Genomic DNA, 12,093 nt, shown 5'->3' on the forward strand with positions numbered 1-12,093 from the left:
AAAAGAGATTGAAAGAAAGGACTTGAATGTGCAATGAACAACAAGCACTACTTTTCTTAGCTTATCTTTAGATAATCTCCAAAGTTTCATTGAGAAAAGCTTTGTCTTTCACTAGTAGGGCAAACATAATTGAAGGATTAATTGCATAATTTTCCCAACGATGTTGTATTGATTATTAAATTTGCAGAGAACTAGTCTTTCAAACCACAGAATGAGATTCATTTGATGTAGTGGTAGTCAATCCAAGTGAAAATACTCATACACAACAAGTATGTGAGAAACTTGATAATTGAATTTGCAAAGATGTATTCTTTCAAAATGCAGAATGAGATTCAATTGATGTAGTGGTAGTCAACCCAAGTGAAAATACTCATGCACAACGTGTAGGTGCCATAGAGAAGACATGCAAGCGGGTGAAAGAGGTCCTCACACAACATGCTTTCCAGCATGCAGACTTAAGGTTGCAAACATCTCCTCCAAGTTTTCCACCGCATCGACCCAACTGTAAGTTATTTTGAGCATCTCACTTAGTGCATGATTATATTCGAAGGTTAAGTGGTGGATATCATCTTTGGTATGTTTCAGATATTTATCCATCAAATAGGACCGACTGGCAACCAGTTGAGAGCATAGTTGGGATTTTTTATGCTTTCCATGCATTTATTGGGTGAGAAAATGTATCGAGGAAGAGAACACAAGGAACTTGTAGATAATGGAATATTCTTTTATGATATGTCATATTTGGAACCGAGAACTTCCTTTGGTTGGGGTCGTGTAGCTCCTTTGTCACTTCCATCCTTTGACAGCAAAGGATTGGTCTTTGTCAGCTTTGCAAACTAGTGAAAACTTTAGGAATAGGTTGTTTCAGGATATACAAAAGTCCCTCAAGTATTCAATTGCCACAAAAATAGTTTGGCTCACACTATTTATGCCTCTTTAAGTGTTTTTAGATTTCTTCTTCGATGAGCAAATAAGAACTACCGCAACAATGTTCATTTGCAAGTATGAGAGCTGTTTGGACTTTTTAGATGATAATTGGGATAGAAAACAGTCATAGGGAAAAATATGTATTTTGCAAAAGAAGTCCATAATTTGCAAGTTTATTATAAGCTCTCAAAATATAGTGTCATTTTACTATTTTAGATATCATCTTCTGAGTGGGCAGCTTATTCCACTCAACCAAGATACAGAGTCTAGCCTAGAGAACAATCCTTTATCAATGGATCTCTACTTTCGAGACAACCTACTTACTGTGATGGAGACAATGTCAAGCAAAACTCTTGCACAGCTCAGGGTAGATCTTACATGTGAAGAACTTCCACTTTTGCCGAAATTGTATGCATTCACTCTCAACAATAGAAAGGTGCTTACTAAATGGATGAATTTTGATTGTCTTTAATAAATTGAGACATAGAATCTAACTTTGTCTTCTTCTTGGATTCCAAGACACAAGGAGAAAACAACATTGTGCAAGGAGTCCCTCTCAAATACACTTCACTTAATTGCTTCCATCGGAAGCTAGGTCACATACATTGTGCACGCAATGAGCTTTGATGCCATGCAAACCGTGATGTACTCTTCAAAATGACTAATATAGAGACATTTTGTGCCGCTCAAACAATGTTTAAAAAATGTAAACTTTTTTTTGTCTCAAAAATTTACAAATTGTGTTGTTTCTGTCAAGATTTATACAAAGAGAGGTAGTTATTGCTCCCTTCCCCTGCTAATGCTCCCCTATCCTCTCCCTCGGTTGGTGCCACTGGTCCCATGCCCTCTCCCCTGGTTGTTGCCACTGCTCCCCTACCCTCTTCCCCGATTACTACTTCTTCTCCCTCGGGGGACACTGGTCTCGGGCATCCTTTCGCGTCATTCAAAATCATGGGCCTCTTCCATGGCTTCCCATGGATCTTGCACATGTGAAGCTTCCCTCTATTGTTTCTCTTGCCGCTGATGTGTAGCCCATTCCTCTACTTCTGCGGTGTCCGCATAATATTGATTGATTGCTTCTTGCATATTTCGAACCTCCTCTTGAGTCTGATGATAGCGCTGCATCATTCATCAATGCGAGCTTGTTTGAACTCCTAAGCTCTCGCCCCTTCCTCTCTTGTACTTCTGTTTATTGAGATTGTAATATGTTGGATGGCCATCACAAAAAAATTTCACACATCGTTGGGGGTGTAGTTATGTAATTGAAGTTCCTGTAGAAGAGTGATAATAAGAAAGTAAGTAAAGATGTTTCTTCTTTTAATACAAACATTGCAGTAAACAAATAATGAAACAACACGATTACTTACGTTTGGTACATCCAAAATTTGACTGAGGAGCAACAAGGCATTCAAACAAGTTCGCCAACCACATCTATAGTCATCGACCTGCATGGGCACGATGATCCATTTGTGTCGGATGGTAGTCCCTAGATCATGTTCTAACAAAACATGCTCTACATAGCATACAATTGTTTTTGCGGCACTACATACGTAACCACTTTAGTCAGTAACACATTACAAAGAGATACTACTTCCAAATGTATCCAGATGTGCCTTACATTTTTACACAACCATGAAACAACCTGCTTTTCCCAGAGTTTTCGTAGTAGACAATCTTATCTTCAAGGTCAAATAAAAACATACTCCAATGATCACTACACCAAAACCATCAAAGATGAGGAGAAAGATCCTAAATCCGACATGGTTTTTACAAGGCAAGAAGAAACTCACGATTGATTGTATGCAATGACCAGAAAACGCGCTACATCAAAATTGACTCTACTAAACCAGCCCAACAGAGCCAAAAAGGAAACTCCATTGTTCTACATCATAGGCGAGATCGGCGGATCTGCTACGTATATTTTGTTCTGAACATCAGCGGGCAGAAGCAAGATAGCGTGCCTCACATGAATCAATGGCAAAGATTAGACTTTAGATATTTCAGCGGGCTCTCATTGCCACAAACACATGAGTCAATACCGAGCAATTGGGACACCTATCAAATTCCATAAGCCACTGACTCGCTTGGTATTGACCCATGTCTTAGAGGTAGTGAACCATCTAATGAAACAAGAGTGACTTATAAAGAAAAGCTTGAGATGTAACACATAGCAACGTTGACGACTGCTACAAAGACATGGGTCATTACCGAGCGAGTGGTATAACTATCCAATTCCATAAGCCACTGACTCGCTTGGTATTGACCCATGTCTTAGCCGTAGTGAGCCATCTAATGAACCAAGCGTGACTTATAAAGAAAATCTTGAGACGTAACACATAGCAACGTTGACGACTACCGCTAAGACATGGGTCAATACAGAGCGAGTGGTATAACTATCCAATTCCATAAGCCACTGACTCGATTGGTATTGACCCATGTCTTAGCAGAAGTGAGCCATTTAATGAACCAAGCGTGACTTACAAAGAGCTTGAGAAGTACCACATAGCAATATTGACGACCGCATCCATTGTGTTGGAGTTGGAGAAATTACGCATGCACAGGAAGTCTTGTTGATCGAGGTTGAAAATGTAGGACTCCTTTGACCTTCCAAGCAGTAGTAGTATTTGTGCATGCAGAGGCATTGCACTGATCAGAACTTGCAACTCCTCTTCGTTTTCTTCATTGATTTGCTCTAAAATAATCAACTCCTCTGATAAAGGATCCTCGTTGGATGTCCCTGGTGAAGCAAAGGCTTTCCCTTTCCTTTCTTAAGCTTTATCCGTGGCTAGCTCATTCTCCTCCCTGGAAGGCACATTTTTCTCCCTCACTGTGTCATGCCAAGGGTAGGACTATAGGAGGGCACGCCCCTGGCCAGGGACCGATGGATACACATGCGGTACAGGGGCTATATATAGGAGGGCCAAGAGCCTATATATAGGTATGGTTGGGTGGTTAGTGGAATGTCTATCTCCCTATGTCCTTTCACTAGTATCAGAGCTTAGGGGGGAGAGCTAGGGAGGAAGGGGGGTGTTGACCGCTGAGTCAACAACACAGCATAACTCAATTTTCGTACCAAAGTCTTATCTTTTGCGAGTTATGAAATGCTGCGGATTATGGCTATAAACGTCATTTGTAATGAGTAGTTATTCTAGTTTCAGAAGCCGGGGTGCAATGGCACTTCTAGATTGTAAATACAAATCCATTTGGCCTTTCAACCCCATTTTTGGTTAAACCTAAGGTAGCCTTAGTATATAAGGTACCTAGGTCATTTTGTAAGGAGGACTTTTTATCATAATCTAAACTTTAGCGCTGCCGTCTACTGTGTGTGAGAGAGAAAGAGAGTGAGCGTGAGCTGTATCCTCTCGCTACACCCGGCTCGCTCAACGCATTGGAGATCCGACTGCACCATTGTTGTAGGCTTGAGGAGAGCTACGCGACAACGCCAAGCATTCCATGCGAGACGAAGCGCACACGCCGACGCATCTACGAGCTATTTGTGGCCGTAAGTGTATCAAACGATGTCTGTTTTCTGCGTGCTAGTAGTCTATCGAATAGTGGCGACATAAACTACGCATAGGTATTCACAAATTTTAGTTTCGGGCACTTTCAAAATTCTGCTCTGTCATCCTATGCGTTTTCTACAGATGGGTTTAGAGTGAGGGTTTTGAGTGTAGAAGCTTAGGGACAGGTGTATCCTAGTGAGGGGATGGTGTTCCTTAAGTTTCGTACGTATCTGGCATGATTAGGTGAGTTACCTCCGTATGTGTGTATGTGGCTAGGTGGTGTAGTTGAGAGCAGTGAGGTTCTTGATTGTGGTTTAGTTGGCCTTCCAGGGTGTTGTATGTGTAGGATGGTCTCAGCCTGACAAGCTAAAGAGATTTCCTCCGTGTGCCTATCGTGTCATCTGTGTCCTCGATTGACATTATGTTGATCTAGGTAGTGTTTGCATGCACTTCATGGGTGTGTGAGTCGCTCCCCCTCCAACATTGGCGTCGTTGCTGGGGACACAAGGACCTAAGTAGGTTTCCTACTAACACTCGTGTGATGGTTGCTTGATTTAGTTTCGGCTAAAGAAAGCGTTTTTCTTAAGTGGATCCGGAAGAGGGTATTCCGCGATCAAGTGGATAGCCAGGAAGCGTGTGTCTTGCCGAGGGTCTGCGATTAGATAGGTTTAGTTAGGATCTGTGGATTAGAGTAGTTGTTGGTGGTCGAGTGATTTGTGAGGTGATAAAAGCGTTTGCTAGTCCGTGTGTGGCAGTGAAGCGTTTTTCTACTCATAGATGCAAAACCCCATATGACTTGTAGGAGTAGCTTTAGGTAAGTGATCCGATTCTGATCTAGAGCTATTCAGCACTGAATTATTTGCTAAAGTGCTTGTTTGCATTTGAAATCACAAAAAAGTGTGCTTTTGAGGGTAAAAATGCATTAAACAAGATTTTGTGGATATTTTTGTATGACTGATTGATGTTGTGCATATAAAAGAGCATTTGCAAGGGTTCTGTGAAGAAAACCTGCAATTCTAAAAACATAGACATCCTACGCGTAGGATGTCTCAAGGGGGTTCTGGAGACCAAATTTTGAATTTTGAGTTGACCAGTGTGTTCAGAGGGTAGGTTTTACCCTAGTAACATATTGACTTGAGTGTTTTTCCCTATTTTTGTTGACCAAAAGCCAAAAGGTAGAGTCAAAAAACGCAAAATTTCAGAAAAGGCTTAAATTGAGTGATTTTTGCAATTGTGAAGCATACTTGCACTTGCTGAGAGCATAAGGAAGCATCAGGGACACTTCAGTCTCAAAAAATAAGCAGTAGACATCCTACGCGTAGGATGTCTACAGGGTGATCTGGGCACTTTTTAGAAAATCTGAGGTTACCAGTGTGTTTAGAAGGTAGGTTCTACCCTATTTTCACCTGGAAAGTGGAAATTTGAGCAAATTTTGACAGATCAAAGCCAAAAGATGAGAATTGCCAGACATCCTACCCAAATTGTGTCCAAGGCCTAATCTTGAGACCAAACCATAGGATGACTCCAAAGGCATGTTCTAAAAGCTGTATTGAGTGCATGTGATAAATTTCATCTCATTTGGATCAGTGAAAGGAAGATTGAACAGACTTTAGCTTTTTTGACTGAAAAAGGCAAGAATAGCTAGTTTTGGGGTCTTTTGACATCCAAACTCAAATCTAAGCATACCACTGGGTTGCTGACATCAAGGAGAAGTTGTGGGTCAAGTCTGGGGTCAAACAGGCCAAAAAGACATCCTACGCGTAGGATGTCATATGTGTGATTTTGCACTCCAAACTTAATTTTGAGCATACCACAGTGATCAGCACCTTAAGGAGAGTCTGTGGCTCAAGTTTGGGTTCATTCTGGGCAAAAAGACATCCTACGCGTAGGATGTCTAAGGCATGATTTAGAGACCAAAATTCTCCTGTGACCATACCATGCTGTCATATAGCCTTAGATAAGCCTCCTAGTGAAATTTGGTCCAATTTGGAGCTGATTTGACTTGAAAATTCATCAGAAGACATCAGGCTTCTGAAACAAATTCTTGATCATTTGACCAACCTATAGGTGTCAGAATCAAAAAGTAAAAAGAGCTGTGGCCTCAGCACATCAAGGGGAAGCTGTGGGTCAAGTCTGGGGTCAAATAGGGCAAAAAGACATCCTACGCGTAGGATGTCTTCTCTGTGATTTTGCACTCCAAAACTAATTTTGAGCACACCACTGTGATCAGCACAACAAGAAGAAGCTGGGGTGAAAATTTCAAGTCATTCTGAGCAAAAAGACATCCTACGCGTAGGATGTCTCAAGGCCATTTTTAGGTCCAAATGAAATTCTAAGCATACCATTGTGTTTTTGGACTTAAGGGGAGTCTCTTGACCAAATTTTGTTAAATTCTGAGCATAAAGACATCCTACGCGTAGGATGTCTCAAGGCCATTTTTAGGGTCCAACTGTAATGTTGACCATACAAGAGTGTTCACAGTGTCACAGAGATCCCAAATCTTCTTTTAAAATTGAATTTGAACTCATTTTGACAATTCAAAACTGCATTTCACTGTTTTGGCCATGACTTTCACAAACGGTATCGGATCGGAAAACTTTTTATATCAAAGCGTAGCCTGAGAGCGGCTCTACACATCTTAGAGCAAAACTTGGCCTAAATGTATGCCCATGGCAACCGTTTAGGTCAACTTTGAAAAAAACATCGTTTAAGGCCTCAAAATTCATCCGGAAGTTAGGGGTGTCTAAAAGCAACAATTTGCGAGAATTGTGACGAAACGGCTGCATTTTTGGACATAGTTTCGACTTTTCCCTAACCAAAGCACTTGAACACAGTGGACTAAGTCTACTTGAACCAAGCAAAATCTCTTAAGCCCAGAAATCATGTCTACCCTAGATTCAAACGCAGCTTACACAAGCTTGGAGATCCCGACGATAGAGGAATATCCTCCCACAATGGATCTTCCAAACTTGCAATTGATAAAGATCCATCTTGTTGAGAGAGTTTGGATGATTGGTCATGAGAGTGAAGGACTATATAGATACATTGACGACAATGAGGTCAATCTTTATAGGTGCTCAGATCCATACCTAGAAGAGCTAACGGATTACAAGCTCTTATATGTCTACACATACGGAGTCGACTGTCAATGGAGATCTATAGTTGTCGACAAGTATGGACGAGAATACAGAGTTGTAGAAAGCACAAATCCACAGACTGTACTAGAAAGAGGTGGATATTTGGTCAATGAAGGACCACAAATGCCTCCACCAAACACGAGAATTCTTATAGGAATTCCAAGAAGAGAGCCACCAGGATTCCCTTCAAGAGCGATAACAAGAGAAGGATTGGGAGAGTCTCTGGTTAGACTTGTAGACAATCAACGAGTTAGACCATCCCAAGTCCAAAAATGGGTAAACATAAAATACTCCGGAGATAAAGATCCGAGAGATCACGTAACGGCTTTTAGAAGAGTGATTAGAGCAGAGGAAGTTTCAGATTTTGCGACACAGTTTGCAGGATTTGGATTGACTCTAGAAGATGATGCAGCTACATGGTTCGACTCAATGGAAAAATGGGATTTTGAGACCCTAGATAAGCTCTTTGAGGAGTTTATTCAAGAATTCTCACAAAAAGGCATTTCTCACAACACGGTCTCGCAAATCCATAGATTCAAACAGAAAGAGGACGAATCAGTACGCAAAGCATCATTACGGCTCAAGAGATATGTTAAGCTCTGTCTGAGAGCGGAATTACCTACGCAAGCACGACTGATGCTGATCTTTATCCAGGGAATGAGACATGCGGGCCTTCAGAAGGATCTGCATATGATAAGGAGGATGACACTAAACGAGTTGATCAAAGAAGCTCTTTATCTAGTGGATAACTGTGAGGCATACAAAGAAAAGGACTTAAAGAGTCAAGGAGATGACACATCCTCTCAGCACAGTGTTTCACAGACAAGTGAGTCCATCCATTTCCAAGCCAATGGTACCTATTGATCAAGAAAAGCTTATCGACGACTTGGTCAAGGGGTTGATTCCTCTTGTAAGGTCTGATTCGGGAGAGCCGAAGTGGTGTGAAATCGAGAGAAAATGGACGAACCATACGGGGGAAGAGTGCTATTATAGCATGGAAAATGCTAGGGAGAGGTATGTACAACCTGTTCCAGAAGCACCTACTCCACCTAGATACATTACGGGGAATGCGCCAGGACCATTAGGAGTTTTAAGGCCACAACTTGTCTTAGGACAACAACCTCCGCTGCCAGGTGCTAGAATGCCGGTAGACATGAGATACATGCCAATGATGGAAGCATCAAATAAACCAACGCCAATACCAACTATAATGTGGTATAGCAACCAAAGTGAGTACTACCCTTCGGAGCAACAAAATGTGAGAGAAACACATGGAGGGGCGAGGCCGGTACAACCTCCACCTCCTGGGTTTCAGTCAAAAGAAAGAAGGTATGAAATGGACGAAAGGACATTGCGATTCATTGCAAATAGCGGCTTATCTAGGTCAAAGCTTGCTTATAGCCAAGAGGAAATGCTAAAAGAATCTCCTCAACCAGAGACAGATTGTCACAAAAGTCGTGACAACCACTTGGTTAAACAATGTCCTCATACGGAGATCACTAAAGTAAATGCCCATTGTCTTGAGTGTGGCATCACTCACTTGATCCCTGATTGCCCGAAAAACCTAAACCAAATCAGGAAAAGCACGACAAATGTATTAGGGATTGTTCAACTACCTAGTAGCTCAGAAAATGAAAATGTCGTACCCGTTCAAGTGGTTACGAGAGCACAAGCTCAAAAGAAATCTGATGAGAATCCAGAGACAAAGAGCACGGGAAGTGACACGAGTCCAAAGACAGATGATGGACCAAAGACAGACGCACCTAGTCAGAAAACCAAGAGCAAACGAAATAGTTGGAAAGCTAGAAATACTAGGATGAAAGCACGCAGAGAACGAGAGAAAAAATCCCTAGCTGAGAATCTTACCGAAGCTGAGGAGAAGATAAAACAACATGAGGAAAAGGAGGCACCTTCTCTTACACAGATGGTTAAACCTCTAGAAGAACCATCCACGGATGAGAAACCGAGAAGTGCTAGTTCAAGAGAATCGGTGTTGGTAGAAAAGGTTAATGAGACATTAGATGCCCTCTTGAAAGCCTATGATGCGAGGCTCAAAAACAACCAAACCCAAGAACACAGGTGGATGACATATCCCGATGCTGAACTAGAAAAGCAAAGGTTTGAAATGTGACACAAAATGATTCAAACAGCCCAAGCTTTACTAGAACCACCAGTTGCAATACCTGAGGATGTTATCCGTGTCAGGCCTACACAAGTGATCCCACCAAACCAAGAACTAAAAGAGCCAGATTCTAGTCATGAGCACAGACCAAACCTCAAAGAGCATTAGAACAAAGGATAGTACTGAATACCATGAATAACTCTTTCGAGGGATTTCACCAAGCTATACCTGAGGATTGTAAAGAGATAGATGTTCTTGACAAATTGTGGAAACAAGTCAGAGAGGCCAATGAAGCCGATGACCTAAGAAGACGAGTAGACAAGACTGGTGATGAACAAGGAGTGTTTCTACCACCAATAGAGGAATTTGAGACTGGATCTCAAATGAATCTAGACGTGCAATCGTGTTGGGGTGACAAAGGATCTGTACAATCTATGGATAGTCAACCCCATTCACTAAGAACACTACCGTCCTACATGGGAGAGTACGAGACCAAGTCAGATGTGGTTGCAGTCCCATCACAGAGACTGTCTCCCAACAAGGCCATTGATTCAAAGGGGCTAGTAGATATTATATGTACCCCAGTCACCTGTACAATAATGTTAGCCGAGTTGCTCAAAATAAGACCAAACATGTGGGCTAATGGAAAGGAAGACGTGGAATGGCCGGTTGCATGTGTTGTTCAATCCTTCGCAGCTCTTGCAAGACACCTTTGTCGTCTCATATCGATGTCTTCTTGCTTGAGCATGCAAAGAGTCGCCCGTTGCCCTTCTAGGCATGACCTTTGCACGAGGCATCTCTACAAATAGCATAACAGAAAACGACATGTCATTTGTTGCACAAGGGACTTAAGATTTCTAGGGTCAGCACAAAGTGAAGAAGTGCACCAAATACGGTTGTATTTCCTATACTCGCTTGGTACTGACCTCAGAAAATTATAATAGAAAACATCATCAATAAAGACGATGGTCAATACCAACGGAACAGGTGCAACGAACAGATTTTTCCTTCCCTTATTTTCTTGGTGTTGAACTCACAAAATACAAGTGCACAAAAGTGTAGTAGCATACCCCTTCACTGTGTGTAGAGTTTTGCGTCACTAAAGCGCTGCAGAACAAGAGTAAGAGGAGGAGGCGCAAAAAGGAGGAGCACTAGAGAGTAAGAGGAGGATGTGCAAAAAGGGTTGGGAGCACAAAAAGATGGTTTGCTTATTGCGTAGCGTCAACAAGGGCAGAGTTAAAACACTGGGCAGTAGTGGATGCGAAAAGCGAAAGAAGAGCGCTCAAGATTTTATTGTTTGCTCACTACATGAGCGCTCGTCTGGGGCGAGGGAACTCCATATTAGAGAATTTGGGAATCTCCCAAGTCCCACTTTCAAGACATTAACGATTTTATCTTTGAATTCAACATTGGGTTTGGTTTTTGTAGGCAAAGGTGATATCCTATTCTCCTAAAGTTTGAAAATCTATGATTATTTCAAAGTTATGTATTTAGTTGAAACTTTGTCCATATTATATTTTATTTGTGACATTACAACTTTACAAAATGTCTTTTGATACCTTTTCTCCTAAATTATAAGCCAAGTTGTACGTCTTTGTTCTTTGTCTAGTGATATAATGAACAAACTTATATTCTTTGTGTTCTTCATGCTACGGTTTTCTATTTTCATTTTTTGGCTTACATTTCCAAGCTACAATTCATGGAGTAAAACCCTTCAAAATGATTTTCATTAATAGTTTGTATATTGACTAAGTGGGTCTCATTTCATCTAATCCCATAATTTCTCTAGATTGTTTGTTTATTAGTCAAGTGGTCAAATCTTATCTAATTCGTAAGAGTTTCCATGGACCATTTGTTTATCAATCAATCATTCCAAATTCATTTAATTTGTAAGGATAGCCTTATGATGTTACATGCTAACAAATTGTCAAGTCTTTTTCTATGATGGAGGATAATCAAATGTGACGTTTGTGGGCATGAAGATCTCAAATATCATTATGCTAAATTTAAAGAACATGCATCCAATAGGTAGATCCCATGATACACTAAAATGGTCAAATCTTATGATATGATTATAGCTATAGTTAGCTAGCATATTGGGAGAATATGTCTCTCATATTGCAAGCTTACAAAAAATTAAAATGGCCCAATTTGATGATATGACCATGGAAAAACTTATCTATCTTTGAAAGACATCTGTAACATTCAAATCTCACAAAACATTAGAATGCTCAAATCTTATCATACAAGTTCATTGCCATAATGCGCACTAATTATAGTTGACAAAATCATTTTTTTTCCATTGTTAAATTTCTTGTCCATATACATGTGTTTGCATAGTACAAAAGAGATATAGTGAAATTTTGGATCACTATACAAATAGGTCTAGATAGTAGAGTTGAGC

At 40.9% G+C, this 12,093-nt stretch overlaps 1 pseudogene; it reads left to right on the forward strand.

Annotated features, from left to right (window-relative positions):
* The first annotated feature begins 988 nt into the window (after positions 1 to 988).
* LOC147437165 (uncharacterized) lies at positions 989 to 1,522 on the forward strand (annotated as a pseudogene).
* Positions 1,523 to 12,093: the final 10,571 nt, after the last annotated feature.

This window comes from Adiantum capillus-veneris, chromosome 17, assembly GCF_014529385.1.
Source record: "Adiantum capillus-veneris isolate H3 chromosome 17, ASM1452938v2, whole genome shotgun sequence".
Classification (NCBI taxonomy): domain Eukaryota; kingdom Viridiplantae; phylum Streptophyta; class Polypodiopsida; order Polypodiales; family Pteridaceae; genus Adiantum; species Adiantum capillus-veneris.